Consider the following 17,144-nt stretch of genomic DNA (forward strand, 5'->3'; position numbering starts at 1 on the left):
AGCTTCCTAAAGTGAGCTTCCCAAGTGTGAGTTTCTGACATTGATCATTTCTCCTATCCGGGGTTGTATGTTTCTTGGCAGAATGTACAGTGTGAGATGGCAAATTCTCTTAACTATTAATAAAGCACAACTGTTAATAAAAGGTTACAGTATGGAGAGGAATGGGCTCGTGTCCATGTTAAAAAAATAATTATCAGAGTTCAGAACTAAATGATGCAAAAGCAGACCACAGAAAACCTGTCCAAGTGAGTCAGCGCTGGAAGTCACAGTTGTTCCTGAGCCGTGGCCTACATCCTGAAAATGATCATTATATGGAACTCTGCACTTAATTCTCTAGACCTGCCCTGTGGTGGTATTTCAACTAATCGGTATGAGCAGAGGAAGGGTTAAAAGAAAATGAAAAATAAGTTTATTGTGAGTCTTTTTTTCTGTGGAAATAACTTTAATTTTCTGATATATGTGAGTACATCGTGAATCTGACACTCCAATTATTGTCGCCAACTAAGTACAGGACTTTATCTGATCAGCAGCTCATTCTCGAAGTTCTCAGATAAGAGTTTCGTTGTGTCGCTAAAACTGGCCTCAAACTCAAAATCCTACTGTCTTAGTCTCCCAGGTACTGTAGTTAAAAATGTGTGCCGCAACCAGTTAAGCATTAAGTCACCAAATTGAAATTAAAAGGAAAGATGTCATGATTAGGAGATCCTTATGCATTTTGAATATTTTAATTATCAGTGCCTCCCTTAACTCCTCCCAGATCCACACCCAGCTCCAGTTTTGTGTCTTTTTCTCTTTAATAACCCACCTACTAGGAGATCTTTATTAGCAAATATCTAAAAGCGAATAATAATCAAAAGAGATTTCTACAAGCTAAAAATTGGACATTATTCTTTTTTTTTTATTAACTTGAGTATTTCTTATATACATTTCGAGTGTTATTCCCTTTCCCGGTTTCCGGGCAAACATCCCCCTCCCCCCTCCCCTTCCTTATGGGTGTTCCCCTCCCAACCCTCCCCCCATTGCCGCCTTCCCCCGTAGTCTAGTTCACTGGGGGTTCAGTCTTAGCAGGACCCAGGGCTTCCCCTTCCACTGGTGCTCTTACTAGGATATTCATTGCTACCTATGGGGTCAGAGTCCAGGGTCAGTCCATGTATAGTCTTTAGGTAGTGGCTTAGTCCCTGGAAGCTCTGGTTGCTTGACATTGTTGTACATATGGGGTCTCGAGCCCCTTCAAGCTCTTCCAGTTCTTTCTCTGATTCCTTCAACGGGGGACCTATTCTCAGTTCAGTGGTTTGCTGCTGGCATTCGCCTCTGTATTTGCTGTATTCTGGCTGTGTCTCTCAGGAGCAATCTACATCCGGCTCCTGTCAGTCTGCACTTCTTTGCTTCATCCATCTTGTCTAATTGGGTAGCTGTATATGTATGGGCCACATGTGGGGCAGGCTCTGAATGGGTGTCCCTTCAGTCTCTGTTTTAATCTTTGCCTCTCCCTTCCCTGCCAAGGGTATTCTTTTTCCTCATTTAAAGAAGGAGTGAAGCATTCACATTTTGATCATCCGTCTTGAGTTTCGTTTGTTCTAGGGATCTAGGGTAATTCAAGCATTTGGGCTAATAGCCACTTATCAATGAGTGCATACCATGTATGTCTTTCTGTGGTTGGGTTAGCTCACTCAGGATCATATTTTCCAGTTCCAACCATTTGCCTACGAATCTCATAAACTCGTTGTTTTTGATAGCTGAGTAATATTCCATTGTGTAGATGTACCACATTTTCTGTATCCATTCCTCTGTTGAAGGGCATCTGGGTTCTTTCCAGTTTCTGGCTATTATAAATAAGGCTGCGATGAACATAGTGGAGCACGTGTCTCTTTTATATGTTGAGGCATCTTTTGGGTATATGCCCAAGAGAGTTATACCTGGATCCTCAGGCAGTTCAATGTCCAATTTTCTGAGGAACCTCCAGACTGATTTCCAGAATGGTTGTACCAGTCTGCAATCCCACCAACAATGGAGGAGTGTTCCTCTTTCTCCACATCCTCGCCAGCATCTGCTGTCACCTGAGTTTTTGATCTTAGCCATTCTCACTGGTGTGAGGTGAAATCTCAGGGTTGATTTGATTTGCATTTCCCTTATGACTAAAGATGTTGAACATTTCTTTAGGTGTTTCTCAGCCATTCGACATTCCTCAGCTGTGTATTCTTTGTTTAGCTCTGAACCCCATTTTTTAATAGGGTTATTTGTCTCCCTGTGGTCTAACTTCTTGAGTTCTTTGTATATTTTGGATATAAGGCCTCTATCTGTTGTAGGATTGGTAAAGATCTTTTCCCAATCTGTTGGTTGCCGTTTTGTCCTAACCACAGTGTCCTTTGCCTTACAGAAGCTTGGCAGTTTTATGAGATCCCATTTGTCGATTCTTGATCTTAGAGCATAAGCCATTGGTGTTTTGTTCAGGAAATTTTTTCCAGTGCCCATGTGTTCCAGATGCTTCCCTAGTTTTTCTTCTATTAGTTTGAGTGTGTCTGGTTTGATGTGGAGGTCCTTGATCCACTTGGACTTAAGCTTTGTACAGGGTGATGAGCATGGATCGATCTGCATTCTTCTACATGTTGACCTCCAGGTGAACCAGCACCATTTGCTGAAAATGCTATCTTTTTTCCATTTGATGGTTTTGGCTCCTTTGTCAAAAATCAAGTGACCATAGGTGTGTGGGTTCATTTCTGGGTCTTCAATTCTATTCCATTGGTCTAACTGTCTGTCTCTGTACCATGCAGTTTTTATCACTATTGCTCTGTAATACTGCTTGAGTTCAGGGATAGTGATTCCCCCTGAAGTCCGTTTATTGTTGAGGATAGCTTTAGCTATCCTGGGTTTTTTGTTATTCCAGATGAATTTGAAAATTTTTCTGTCTAACTCTTTGAAGAATTGGATTGGTATTTTGATGGGGATTGCATTGAATCTGTAGATTGCTTTTGGTAAAATGGCCATTTTTACTATATTAATCCTGCCAATCCATGAGCATGGGAGATCTTTCCATCTTCTGAGGTCTTCTTCAATTTCTTATCTCAGTGTCTTGAAGTTCTTATTGTACAGATCTTTTACTTGCTTGGTTAAAGTCACACCGAGGTACTTTATATTATTTGGGTCTATTATGAAGGGTGTCGTTTCCCTAATTTCTTTCTCGGCTTGTTTCTCTTTTGTATAGAGGAAGGCAACTGATTTATTTGAGTTAATTTTATACCCAGCCACTTTGCTGAAGTTGTTTATCAGCTTTCGTAGTTCTCCGGTGGAACTTTTGGGATCACTTAAATATACTATCATATCATCTGCAAATAGTGATATTTTGACCTCTTCTTTTCCGATCTGTATCCCCTTGATCTCCTTTGGTTGTCTGATTGCTCTGGCTAGAACTTCAAGAACTATATTGAATAAGTAGGGAGAGAGTGGGCAGCCTTGTCTAGTCCCTGATTTTAGTGGGATTGCTTCAAGGTTCTCTCCATTTAGTTTAATGTTAGCAACTGGTTTGCTGTATGTGGCTTTTACTATGTTTAGGTATGGGCCTTGAATTCCTATTCTTTCCAGGACTTTTATCATGAAGGGGTGTTGAATTTTGTCAAATGCTTTCTCAGCATCTAATGAAATGATCATGTGGTTCTGTTCTTTCAGTTTGTTTATATAATGGATCACGTTGATGGTTTTCCGTATATTAAACCATCCCTGCATGCCTGGGATGAAGCCTACTTGATCATGGTGGATGATTGTTTTGATGTGCTCTTGAATTCGGTTTGCCAGAATTTGTTGAGTATTTTTGCGTTGATATTCATAAGGGAAATTGGTCTGAAGTTCTCTTTCTTTGTTGTGTCTTTGTGTGGTTTAGGTATAAGAGTAATTGTGGCTTCGTAGAAGGAATTCGGTAGTGCTCCATCTGTTTCAATTTTGTGGAATAGTTTGGATAATATTGGTATGAGGTCTTCTATGAAGGTTTGATAGAATTCTGCACTAAACCCGTCTGGACCTGGGCTCTTTTTGGTTGGGAGACCTTTAATGACTGCTTCTGTTTCCTTAGGAGTTATGGGGTTGTTTAACTGGTTTATCTGTTCCTGATTTAACTTCGATACCTGGTATCTGTCTAGGAAATTGTCCATTTTCTGAAGATTTTCAAGTTTTGTTGAATATAGGTTTTTATAGTAAGATCTGATGATTTTTTGAATTTCCTCTGAATCTGTAGTTATGTCTCCCTTTTCGTTTCTGATTTTGTTAATTTGGACACACTCTCTGTGTCCTCTCGTTAGTCTGGCTAAGGGTTTATCTATCTTGTTGATTTTCTCAAAGAACCAACTTTTGGTTCTGTTGATTCTTTCTATGGTCCTTTTTGTTTCTACTTGGTTGATTTCAGCTCTGAGTTTGATTATTTCCTGCCTTCTACTCCTCCTGGGTGTATTTGCTTCTTTTTGTTCTAGAGCTTTTAGGTGTGCTGTCAAGCTGCTGACATATGCTCTTTCCTGTTTCTTTCTGCAGGCACTGAGCGCTATGAGTTTTCCTCTTAGCACAGCTTTCATTGTGTCCCATAAGTTTGGGTATGTTGTACCTTCATTTTCATTAAATTCTAAAAAGTTTTTAATTTCTTTCTTTATTTCTTCCTTGAACAGTTTATCATTGAGTAGAGCATCGTTCAATTTCCAGGTATATGTGGGCATTCTTCCCTTATTGTTATTGAAGTCCAGCTTTAGGCCGTGGTGGTCCGATAGCACGCATGGGATTATTTCTATCTTTCTGTACCTGTTGAGGCCCGTTTTTTGACCAATTATATGGTCATATTGGAGAAAGTACCATGAGGAGCTGAAAAGAAGGTATATCCTTTTGCTTTAGGATAGAATGTTCTATAAATATCCGTTAAGTCCATTTGGCTCATGACTTCTCTTAGTCTGTCTAGGTCTCTGTTTAATTTCGGTTTCCATGATCTGTCCATTGATGAGAGTGGGGTGTTGAAATATCCCACTATTATTGTGTGAGGTGCAATGTGTGTTTTGAGCTTTAGTAAGGTTTCTTTTACGTATGTAGGTGCCCTTGTATTTGGGGCATAGATATTTAGGATTGAGAGTTCATCTTGGTGGATTTTTCCTTTGATGAATATGAAGTGTCCTTCCTTATCTTTTTTGATGACTTTTAGTTGGAAATTGATTTTATTTGATATTAGAATGGCTACTCCAGCTTGCTTCTTCTGACCATTTGCTTGGAAAATTGTTTTCCAGCCTTTCACTCTGAGGTAGTGTCTGTCTTTGTCTCTGAGGTGTGTTTCCTGTAGGCAGCAGAATGCAGGGTCCTCGTTGCGTATCCAGTTTGTTAATCTATGTCTTTTTATTGGGGAGTTGAGGCCATTGATGTTGAGAGATATTAAGGAATAGTGATTATTGCTTCCCGTTATATTCATATTTGGATGTGAGGTTATGTTTGTGTGCTTTCACTCTCTTTGTTTTGTTGCCAAGACGATTAGTTTCTTGCTTCTTCTAGGGTATAGCTTGCCTCCTTATGTTGGGCTTTACCATTTATTATCCTTTGTAGTGCTGGATTTGTAGAAAGATATTGTGTAAATTTGGTTTTGTCATGGAATATCTTGGTTTCTCCATCTATGTTAATTGAGAGTTTTGCAGGATACAGTAACCTGGGCTGGCATTTGTGTTCTCTTAGGGTCTGTATGACATCAGTCCAGGATCTTCTGGCCTTCATAGTTTCTGGCGAGAAGTCTGGTGTGATTCTGATAGGTCTACCTTTATATGTTACTTGACCTTTTTCCCTTACTGCTTTTAATATTCTTTCTTTATTTTGTGCGTTTGGTGTTTTGACAATTATGTGACGGGAGGTGTTTCTTTTCTGGTCCAATCTATTTGGAGTTCTGTAGGCTTCTTGTATGTCTATGGGTATCTCTTTTTTTAGGTTAGGGAAGTTTTCTTCTATGATTTTGTTGAAGATATTTACTGGTCCTTTGAGCTGGGAGTCTTCACTCTCTTCTATACCTATTATCCTTAGGTTTGATCTTCTCATTGAGTCCTGGATTTCCTGTATGTTTTGGACCAGTAGCTTTTTCCGCTTTACATTATCTTTGACAGTTGAGTCAATGATTTCTATGGAATCTTCTGCTCCTGAGATTCTCTCTTCCATGTCTTGTATTCTGTTGGTGAAGCTTGTATCTACAGCTCCTTGTCTCTTCTTTTGGTTTTCTATATCCAGGGTTGTTTCCATGTGTTCTTTCTTGATTGCTTCTATTTCCATTTTTAATTCCTTCAACTGTTTGATTGTGTTTTCCTGGAATTCTTTCAGGGATCTGCGATTCTTTCAGGGATTTTTGCGATTCCTCTCTGTAGGCTTCTACTTGTTTATTAATGTTTTCCTGTGTTTCCCTAAGGGAGTTCTTCACATCTTTCTTGAAGTCCTCCAGCATCATGATCAAATATGATTTTGAAACTAGATCTTGCTTTTCTGGTGTGTTTGGATATTCCGTGTTTGCTTTGGTGGGAGAATTGGGTGCCGATGATGCCATTTAGTCTTGGTTTCTGTTGCTTGGGTTCCTGCACTTGCCTCTCGCCATCAGATTATCTCTAGTGCTATTTCTGACAGTGGCTAGACTGTCCTATAAGCCTGTGTGTCAGGAGTGCTGTAGACCTGTTTTCCTCTCTTTCAGTCAGTTATGGGGACAGAGTGTTCTGCTTTCGGGCGTGTAGTTTTTCCTCTCTACAGTTCTTCAGCTGTTCCTGTGGGCCTGTGTCTTGAGTTCACCAGGCAGCTTTCTTGCAGCAGAAAAGTTGGTCTTACCTGTGGTCCTGAGGCTCAAGTTCGCTCGCGGGGTGCTGCCCATGGGCTCTTTGTGGCGGCAGCAACCAGGAAGACCTGTGCCGCCCCTTCCGAGAGCTTATGCAGCCTCAGGAGTACCCACCTGACCAGGCGGTGAGGTCTCTTTCCCACGGGGTCTGGGAGCAGAGAGCTGCTGGGGGCCGGGATCCGCGGGTGTGGGACTTCCGGTAAACACAGGACGTGCCCGGTCCTAGAGGAATTCTGCCTCTGTGTGTCCCGATTTCACCAGGCAGCCTTCTTGCAACAGACAAGTTGGTCTTACCTGTGGTCCCGAGGCTCAAGTTTGCTCGCGGGGTGCTGCCCACGGGCTCTCTGCGGCGGCAGCAACCAGGAAGACCTGTGCCGCCCCTTGCGGGAGCTTCAGTGCACCAGGGTTCCAGATGGCCTTTGGTGTTTTCCTCTGGCGTCTGAGATGTATGTACAGAGAGCAGTCTCTTCTGGTTTCCCAGGCTTGTCTGCCTCTCTGAAGGTTTAGCTCTCCCTCCCACGGGATTTGGGTGCAGAGAACTGTCGGACATTATTCTTAAAAAGTAGACAGCAATGAAAGTGTTTGTGTGTGTGTGTGTGTGTGTGTGTGTGTGTGTGTGTATGTGTGTTTTCATGTGTATTCAAGGAGATTGGTTAGTTGTAATACCCACCTGATATGAAAACCATCAGGTGCTCAAAGTTAGTTATTTAAATGGTGTAGTATTAGCACAATGTATGCACATCCTCCTGTACACTTACGATCATATCTAAATTATCTATGATAAAAATAATTTAATATACTTATTAAATAATTATAATATATTAAACTAATACAATTTATAATAAAATAATAAAAATATTATTCAAATATTTATTGTTCTTAGTTCTTTAGACATAACAAGAAAAAAATCTGTACATATCCAGTATAGATGTGATTTAATATATTTTTTATAGAATACATATGTGTATAATTCTCAGTGTATGCTTGTTTGAATACAAGTATGCAGATCTGGTGGATATGGAATCCTTAGATAAAGAAAGCCAACTGTGTATGCAGTTGAATATGTGTACAACTTTATATAACTGTATAATACAGACTATGTACTTTATATATGTGTGTTATTAATTTTTAGATGTGTGACAGGTATGCTTTACTTGGAATCACATGAAAATAGAAATTTAAGAATAACCAGGATACCTTCAGACAGCATTCTGGAACCACTGCATTTTGTTGGTCCTGGGTAGTCCAATCTGGCATCTTGACCTTGACTTGTTACCCCAAATAAGCAGGTTCCAGCCTGCACAGCAACCACTGAGAATAGCAGGCAGTGGTCCAGTTTGGATGCTACTGTTCCTTTAGGTCCTTTTTATCTTTAAAGAAAACTTTACATATTACATTTGAATGTACAAATGATACATGTCTCTACTTAACGATTAAAAGTTTGGTGATACTCAATTATTTGGATTCTACAAATCAATGAACTGTTGTTATCTGCAAAACCTTGGACTAGTTGTTAAAAAAATTAGTAGAGAAAAACAGGCTACCTCTTTCCTGTTGATTTACAGTATATTGCAAAGACAAAAAACACTGTGATATAATTAGCACTGCTCCAGAATAATATAGAATGCATATGTGATTACATTCTTTCAAATAGGTAAGGAGGTAAAACTATGAAGGACAGGCTATCATGTGTCTTAGGGGTTTTACTGCTGTGTAGAGACACCACGGCCTCTTAACTCTTTAACTCTTTTAAAGGAAAACATTTCATTGGGTCTGAGTTGCGGTTTCAGAGGTTTAGTCCACCATCATCCTGGAAAGATACATGATGGCATGGAAGTAGACATGGTTCTGGAGAAGGAGCAAAGAGCTCTACATCTTCATCTGCAGGCAGCAGCAGAAAGATTGTGAGTCATACTGGGTATAACTTGAGCATAGGAGACCTTAAAGCACACCCAACAGTTACTCACTTTCTCAAGCAAGGTCACACCCACTCCAACAAGGCCACTCTCCTAATAGTGCCACTCCCTACAGACCTATAGGGACTATTTTATTTCAAGCCACCACATCATCAATCAGGGTAAAATGACTGCAAAAGTTTTAAGAAATAGAGAGAGAGAGAGAGAGAGAGAGAGGAAGAAAGGAAGGAAGGAGAAATATTAAAATGTACATAAATAATCTAAAAATTGATAGAAAAACAGTAAGAATTTGTACAAATAGTAAAAGAGAACATAGGCTAAAATGTGTCTCAATGACAAGGGATCATCAACAAAACCCTTCAAAATTCTTCAAGCTCACCCCTACACCTCAGAAAAACTCATCAAAATGGACCACAAGTGACTATATAGAAAACAACTATACATGTATGAGAAAATTCAGCATTAAGCAAAGAATACACACACATCAAAAACAGTTTTTTTTAAAAGTCAATAAGCTGTACCTTATCAGGATGTTTAAAGCTTGTTCCACAAAAACCCCTATTAAGAATATGAAAGATGAAATTTAAAATGGCAAGAAGAATCTGCTAACCTGTTGAATTGGAAACTTTTCTTATTGTGATGACAAGTTGACAAAAGCAATTAATACAGATGTATTCTGTCTCTTAGCTTGAGGGGACACAGTCTACCATTGAGGGGAAGGCATGTAACTCCAAAATTACAGGACTGTGCAGCTTGGACTTTTAACATCCTCACATCTTGGCAGAACCAACAGGACATGATGACAGGCTACACACCTTCAAGACCCACCCCTAGTTACCACACTTCTTCTAGTAAACCTTCATCTCTTAAATGTTCAACAACCTCCCAAAACAAGTTTATCAAGTGGACACATATTCAAACACATAAGGCCAAGGAGTTGCATTTCACAAACCACTACCTTGAGTCTATTAGAACCCTCATGTCTTAGTTAGGGTTTTACTGCTGTGAACAGACACCATGACCAAGTCAACTCTAATAAGGACAACATTGAATCAAGACTGGCTTACAAGTTCAGAGGTTCAGTTCCTTATCATCAAGGTAGAAGCATGGCAACATCCAGGCAGGCATGGTGCAAGAGGAGCTGAGAGTTCTACCTCTTCATCTGAAAGCTTCTGGGAGAAGACTGGCTTCCAGGAAGCTAGGACTAGGGTCCTAAAGGCCATGCCCACACTTGTGCCAACAAAGCCACACCTATTCCAACAAAGCCACACCTCCAAATAGTGCCACTCCCTGGGCCAAGCATTTTCAACTACCACACCTTGAGTCAAGTAGATTTAAAGGGAAAAAACTCAGAAAAATAAAACAATCTAATTAGAATAGGAGCAAAAGTTATAGATTAACATATAAAAATGACAGATAAACACAGGTAAAGATATCCAACAGCATCAGCAAAAATGAAATTTTAAAACAGTATACAGTATATGTAGCAGAATGGAAAAATAACTATAAAAATATTAGTAGACAAAAAGAATGCCTAAAAAGCCATCAGGAATCAAACTATTAACACTTTACAAAAACAAAACAAAAACACCAAAACCTATAATGCATGGAATTCAGTGTATATATAGTTATAATGAACTTTTCGTACCTAGGATGATGATGGTCCCTCCAAGAGTCAAAGATCACCTAACAAAACCCCCAATATCAGACATGACACATCCACTTTTAAGTTATTGGCCAGGGATGTCTAAAAGACTCACAAAACATAGTCTATTGCTGTTTGCCTTACTCACCCTCACCCCCAGCAGAGGAACCTAAGTCCCTATTGCTGGAGACACCATGAACTTCAGAAATGGGAACCAGAAACCCCTACCTGTATACCCCCTACCTGAGAATTAGTTTTCATTGTACCAGAAGGAGCCATGCAAGATTCCAAAGGAGGGAAGCAACAAACACTCCTACCCAGCTATGATACCTGTGAACTACATTCACAATTATTGTAGCACAATGTTCTGGTAAATATTAAAAATAGGTAACCTTTTATCCCGTCACCAGCACCTGTAGGGCCACATGGCACTGTGGGGACCATCTCAGACCCAAACAGTGCGTGAGCCATTCCAGCATGGCAAGGTGCCATGCTGGTCCCTAGAGTTAGTTCCAGCACCGGAGGGCCCTATGGATCTAACCATAATTTATCTCTGATCAGTATCTCTCCCGGTAGCTCTCTGCTATCCTCCAACTCTCTGGTTCCAATTACCCAGTAAAATCAGGGCTCTAGAAGTCCAGCGTGAGCTTGCCTATCGCAGCTCCCTGCCACAGACTCTACTCACACTGCCAATGACTGCCCGCTGGTAGTTAAGGTATAAACTCCCAACTGCCCAGTGAAGTCAGGACTCAATAAACTATAACTTATCAATCAGATTTATATGTTAAAATCTCAGTCCACAGTACAACCACTCAATTAACTCACAACCAATTGATAAAGATATAAACTGCCCACCAAGATAAGATAAATTGACCTATAGAAACCCATCCCTTAAGAAATATTCATAACAACCTGTATCTATGTAGAAATACATGGTGAGGGTCATTTATGTTTGCCTCCATGTTGGCTCTCCTCTCTCTTCTGCTTCTCCCTCTCCTTCTAAAATGTCTGCTCTCGCCTTCCTTCCTTCTCACTCAATGACAGGCCTCATTTTATCTTGTGTCTGCCTTCACATGCATAATGACATTAGCCTACAACAACCCCATGGGTGTAGGAGTGGCACACGTACCTTGACAGTAACTAACAACTCTCTAATTGCACTTAAGTTCCATTCAGCAAGAGGATACCATGCCTGGTACTGGAAATCTAGTTAACTGCTGAGTACAAGTGAAGTCATGATGTTGGAGGAAAGTCTACAACCACTAATTTACTAAACCAGCACAATCCTTAAGAACAATCTATAACCTTTTGTGTTTGCACACTCACAGATAAGTGTAGTCTCTCCACCCCCTAAAAGAGAAACTTCTCATTGCAACATATGGAGACCATTACAGAAGAAGCACAACCAATCAAAGTACAGAGTTGTGGAACCCAATCCCATTGATACATCTACAAAACACTCCTGCACCTAAGGCTCAGAGAACATTTTGGAAGAGGTGAACAGATTGTAAGATCAAGGAGTTTGCTATGATATTGTATCTCTTAGTAATATTAATAGGTTCCTCCATAAAGTCTCATCAACATAATTGTCCAAATGTGAACTCAACAAGGATAGTCTTAGACTCCTATATATAGTTGGTCCTTTGAACCAGAATGTCCTCGGTTCCAAGTTGTAAGAACATTTGGGGAGGATTAGGAAGTGTGGCCTTGTTGGATATGGTGTGTAACTGAGGGCATGCTTTGAAGTTTCTAAAACCAAGACCAGGCTTGGTATCTCTCTGCCTATGGATCAGACTGTAAAGCTCTCAGGTACACAATGCTGGCCCGCTTCTCATCACGATGATCATGGACTAAACCTGTAAGCAAGCCTCCAACTGAATGCTTTCTTATAAAAAACACCTTGGTCATAGTGTCTCTTCACAGAAAGAGAAAAGCAACTAAGACAACATACAAATACAGAGGCATGTAATAACAATTAGTGAAAAAAAGAGGCCATGGATTTGAAGAACAGGAAGGAATATGTGGGATGTCTTGGAAAGTGGAAAGGAAATGGAGAAGTATTGTTATTAAATTATAATCTCAACAAAATAGTAATATCTAGAATATATAAAAGGTGTCACTTTCTAATGTTGCCAAGAATGCAGAGAAACTGAGTCTTTCCCACATGGCTATGAGGACATAATATGGTACAGCCAATCTAGAAAGATGAGCATGCCTCTTCCTACACTTTTACTACTGTGCATGTATTCCATAGAGATGAAAATCCACATTCGTAAATATCTTGTACAATTCTACAGTAGTTTTATTTGTAATATTCCAAAAATCCTTCAAAAATGAATGCAGGAACAGGCTCTGGTACGTCAGGACACACATCTGAGAATATTGTGAAGCAGCCAGAAGGAATCAACTTTCATTTTCAAAACTTAAAACAAAGGGGATTTATGTCACTGCAATTTCTGCTGTAGTTAACAAGGAGGCCACCCCAGCAGCATCCAGTAAAGCAGCTCTTACAACCTTTGTTGGATCAATGATTCCTCTTTCCACCGTGCAGCATCATAACCAACTTCTGCAGAACTTTGCAGAATTTCCTTAACAATCAAAGTTCCTTCAACAACTGCATTCTTAACATTTCTTTTTTTTTTTTTCTTTTCGGAGCTGGGGACCAAACCCAGGGTCTTGCGCTTACTAGGCAAGCGCTCTTCCACTGAGCCAAATCCCCAACCCCAACAACTGCATTCTTAGCAATAGTCGTTGCAGACATTTTGAGTGCTCTTTGAGTAATTTCTACACCTATTTTCTAATCTTTAATTTCAGGCTTTAATGAGTCCAAGGATAGAATGATCCAAAACAGTGTTTGTGTACACATGCACACACACCACACACACACACACTAGAACAGTGCCTTCTTCACCAGCTGCTCGTGAAGCATTCAGAGTATCCATAACAGTCTTTCTCCTCATTCTCTTCAGCATCACTTGACCCTCCAACCTTCAGTACAGCTGCTCCACCTGAAGCTTTCATCAGCCACTCATAGTTTTTTCTTTTCACACTCACTAGTCATGACTAACAGTTTGGTGATTTCTTGAATATGGTTTTCAATCTGAGTGTGTCACCTTTGCTTTCAAAAGCATGGCATCATCTTTGGAGACAACTTCCTAAGTCATGAGCTTGAACATCTTTTAGGTTTGAATTCCACTCCCTTTCCTTAAGCACAGCACCACCAGGAGTAACAGCCATGTCTTTAGTCTGGTTCTTCCTATTGCCCCCAAACCTTGGACTCTTGGCTGTTATAACCTGAATGCCAACTATTAGCCTATTTAAACCCACTGAGCTTAGAGCATCTGGGCTTCTGGTGAGCACTTGGAATTAAAAAACGAAGTGCAATGGACTGAGCCCTAGAGATACTCTTGTCTTTGAACAGAACATAGGCACCTTGAAATTCACATTTTGACTTTTTCATGTATTATTGAAATATCAGGAAATATACCCCTATCAAATTTCACTCCTTCAATAATTTCTAATTCACCATTTGGGAACTTTTCCGTCCTTCATACTCGTTCTTCCAACCATTTTCTTTGCATCACAAATGATGTTTCCAATGTCTTCATCTCCATTTGCTGAAATCATAGCAACCTGCACGATTTCTTCAGGGACTGTCGCTGGTCAAAAACCTTTTTGTAAGTTCTACAATTACAGCATCAAGAGCCAATATCACATCTCTTCAGATTTCCATTGGCTTAGACCCTTTGCTAATCTCCTCAAAGCCCTCCTTGACAGAAGAGTAGCAATGGGGCTGCCACTCCCCAGCCTCTTCATTTGTGTTATTGGCAACATCTTGAACAAGTTTGGCTTCTAAATGTGTGCATTTGTTCTTTAAGTTGATTAACTTGAAACAGTGACCCCATCTTTTGTTACTATGGGACTTCCCCAACTCTACTCAGTAATTGCTAGTTCTCTTCTTTGAATGACAGCTACAACATTGGCTGAAAGGTCTACTCCGTGAAGGATTAAGGCTCAGGCATCTGCAGCAAATTTTACATCTTTGGCATAGGGATGCATGCGATGAGGAGCCAGTACCCAGGACAGTGGGTCAGAGGATAGTTGGTAGTGGAAGTATTTCTGTGGGGTTGTGGTGGCAGCGAGTGCATGAGGCCATCAGTGTCAAGTAATGGTAGAAAGCAAGTTTTGATGTACAACCCTTATAGATCTCAAGGCAATGCTTAGTGACAAAAAAACGAATCCACAAAGATCATACTGTATGATTCCACTTACATGCCATGCTGGAAATAAAACCATGGTGATGGAGAATAGATTAGTTTTTGTTCAACATTAGAAATGAAGAGAAGGTGGTGGCTATAGCTAGAAAGAGGTAAACGGATGGTTTGGTGGAGCCTTGGAGGGGCACATCTTAATTGTGGTGGCTGGCCCACAAGTCTAGGCATGTGATAAAACCTCACATAGCTACATACGTCCATTCACAAGCATATAAGTGCACGCAATACATGGGAACTCCGAGTAGCCAGTATGAATCGTACCAATGATGATCTCCTGGTTTTGATACTGGACTATAGTTGTGCAATCTCCGTAGGGCTAAACTCAATGTCTACAACGCACTGATTTCCTTTTAGCGATTTCCCATGAGTTTTTACTGGTTGCAGAATGCATGCTAAAATATTGCACAGACAGGTTAGATTGGTGTTACTGACATGCTAATTGCCCACATTTATTATCATGGCACTTCTGGTTGTTCCTTTCATTTGGATTCTTGGCCAACTTCATTAAGTCAGTAGATTGAAGCTGTCAAACAAGGTTTAGACATGAAAAACAAGTTTTGAAATACTGCTGACTACATATGGGATGTTGGAAATCAGCTGAGCAGTGACATGAGTCTGGGTTTTCTGACCATCTCTGTGCTAAACTGATAGTTGCCGGGAGCAATTTAGAAAATAGACTATGGCTGGAAAGAAGGGTCAATGAGGAAAAGTGCTTGATGTACAAGCATGAAAGCTTGCATTTGAATACCTAGCATATACGTAGGAGCAGAACGTGGTTCCATGTGCCTGTGACCTCATCATTAGGCGGCAGAGATGGGCAGATTCCAGGAATTCACTGGCCAGACAGCCTAGCTGAAACAGATGAGCGTCCCGTTCAGTAATAGACTCTGTCTCAGAGGAATGAAGTACAGAGTAGTTGATATCCTCCTTTGGCCTCCATAACACAGGTACCCATGGGCATCCATCACATATACACATACACAACAAAACACTTTCAACATACACAAAAGAAAAAGCTTTATACCCATTATGTGACACTATTCCTGGAGAAATGCAAGACCCACAGATAAGAAACAGAGCAAAGTCATGGTATCACCAAAGTCCAATCTGAGGGACCAACGAGTTTACTGGGGATACTTATAGAATTATTGATGAAGGGATACTTACAGAAGCAGGAATAATTCAACAACAATGGCAGCAAGAGTCCAGTGTAGGTGATAGCTTATAAAATCTGGACCCCCTCCACATTACATCAGGACTTTCAGAAAGCTGAACAGATTGGAGGGTAAATTTCAGGTATTTCCCTAAGATTTCTGAGATTTTTTTTTTCTTTCAGAATTCTTAAAAAAAGAAATGTATTTAGTGTATGAGTGTTCTGCTGCGTATACATCTGCGGGCCAGAAGAGAGCATCAGATCCTCTAATAGATGGTTGTGAGGGGCCATGTAGTTGCTGGGAATTGAATTTGAGGCCTGTGGAGAGCAGCCAGTGGTCTTAGCTGCTGAGACAAATCATTGACCCTTCTTCCAGTATAGTAAAGAAACTTCCTTCAGGGTCCTTTTCTTTTCTCTTTTCTTTGCTTTTCTTTTTCTTTCTTCCTCATCCCCCTTTACCTCCCCCTCCTCTTGCTCTTCCTCCTCCTCTTTCTCTTTTTCCTTCTCCTCCTCTTCTTCCTGCTCCTTCTCTTCCTCCTCCTCTTCTTTTTAAAGGTCTTACTGTGTAGCACGGAATGACCTGAAACTCACTCTGTAGACCAGAGTAGCCTTGAACTCATTAAATGTCTGCCTATTTCTGCCTCCTGAATACTATAATCAAAGGTGTGGAGTCGCATGCCTGGCCAACTACCAAGATCTTAGAGCCTCGGAGAAAAATGCTAAAGAACTGCAAAGCCAGCACTTGCTGAAGCTGGAGGCAGGCAGGAGGTCAGGATCAGCCTTGGCTACTGTGAGAGTCAAGGTTATGTTTCAAGTTTTAATTACTGTGCCTAAGAGATCCATGAAGCAAAAATACCTCTAACCTGTAAGACCCTTGCCCAAGGACAGAATCTTCCTGAGATGCTGGGGGCTATTGTTTTATGGGAGATAATGAGCCACGTTTTCTTCTCCTATACAAGTCTGCCTTACCCAATGGTACAGGATGTACTTGATCACATGTAGGCAGGATGTACATGAGTAGGAACTACATCAGGATGTATGCTTGCCCTTGATTGAATGTAGGCAGGGGATATGTAGGCAGGAAGTATGTCGAGATATATGTTTGCCCCTGATTGGACCTGATGGGAAATGTATGGCTTTATGGGGTTTCCCTTTTAAGTGTCTGCAAAATGTGACCTATGGCCATTTTCTGGGAAGCCAGAGTTTATTATCCTGCCAATATATAATTAAAGATTGCTTCAAATTTGGCTCAAATTTGAGACAGTAGTCTTATTCTTACCTGAGGGGATTAACACTACATAACAAATTCAAAACTCTGTCTCAAAAGAAAAGTAAAATGTGG

The 17,144-nt window shown here is 40.5% G+C and overlaps 1 protein-coding gene and 1 pseudogene across 1 annotated transcript in view; one reads left to right on the top strand and one right to left on the bottom strand.

Moving 5' to 3' along the window:
* Positions 1-17,144, top strand: part of Rgs20 (regulator of G-protein signaling 20) — a 129,874-nt gene that overhangs the window by 811 nt on the left and 111,919 nt on the right.
* On the bottom strand, positions 12,734-14,710 carry Hspd1-ps36 (heat shock protein family D (Hsp60) member 1, pseudogene 36; annotated as a pseudogene).

Source organism: Rattus norvegicus, chromosome 5 (genome assembly GCF_036323735.1).
Source record: "Rattus norvegicus strain BN/NHsdMcwi chromosome 5, GRCr8, whole genome shotgun sequence".
NCBI lineage: Eukaryota > Metazoa > Chordata > Mammalia > Rodentia > Muridae > Rattus > Rattus norvegicus.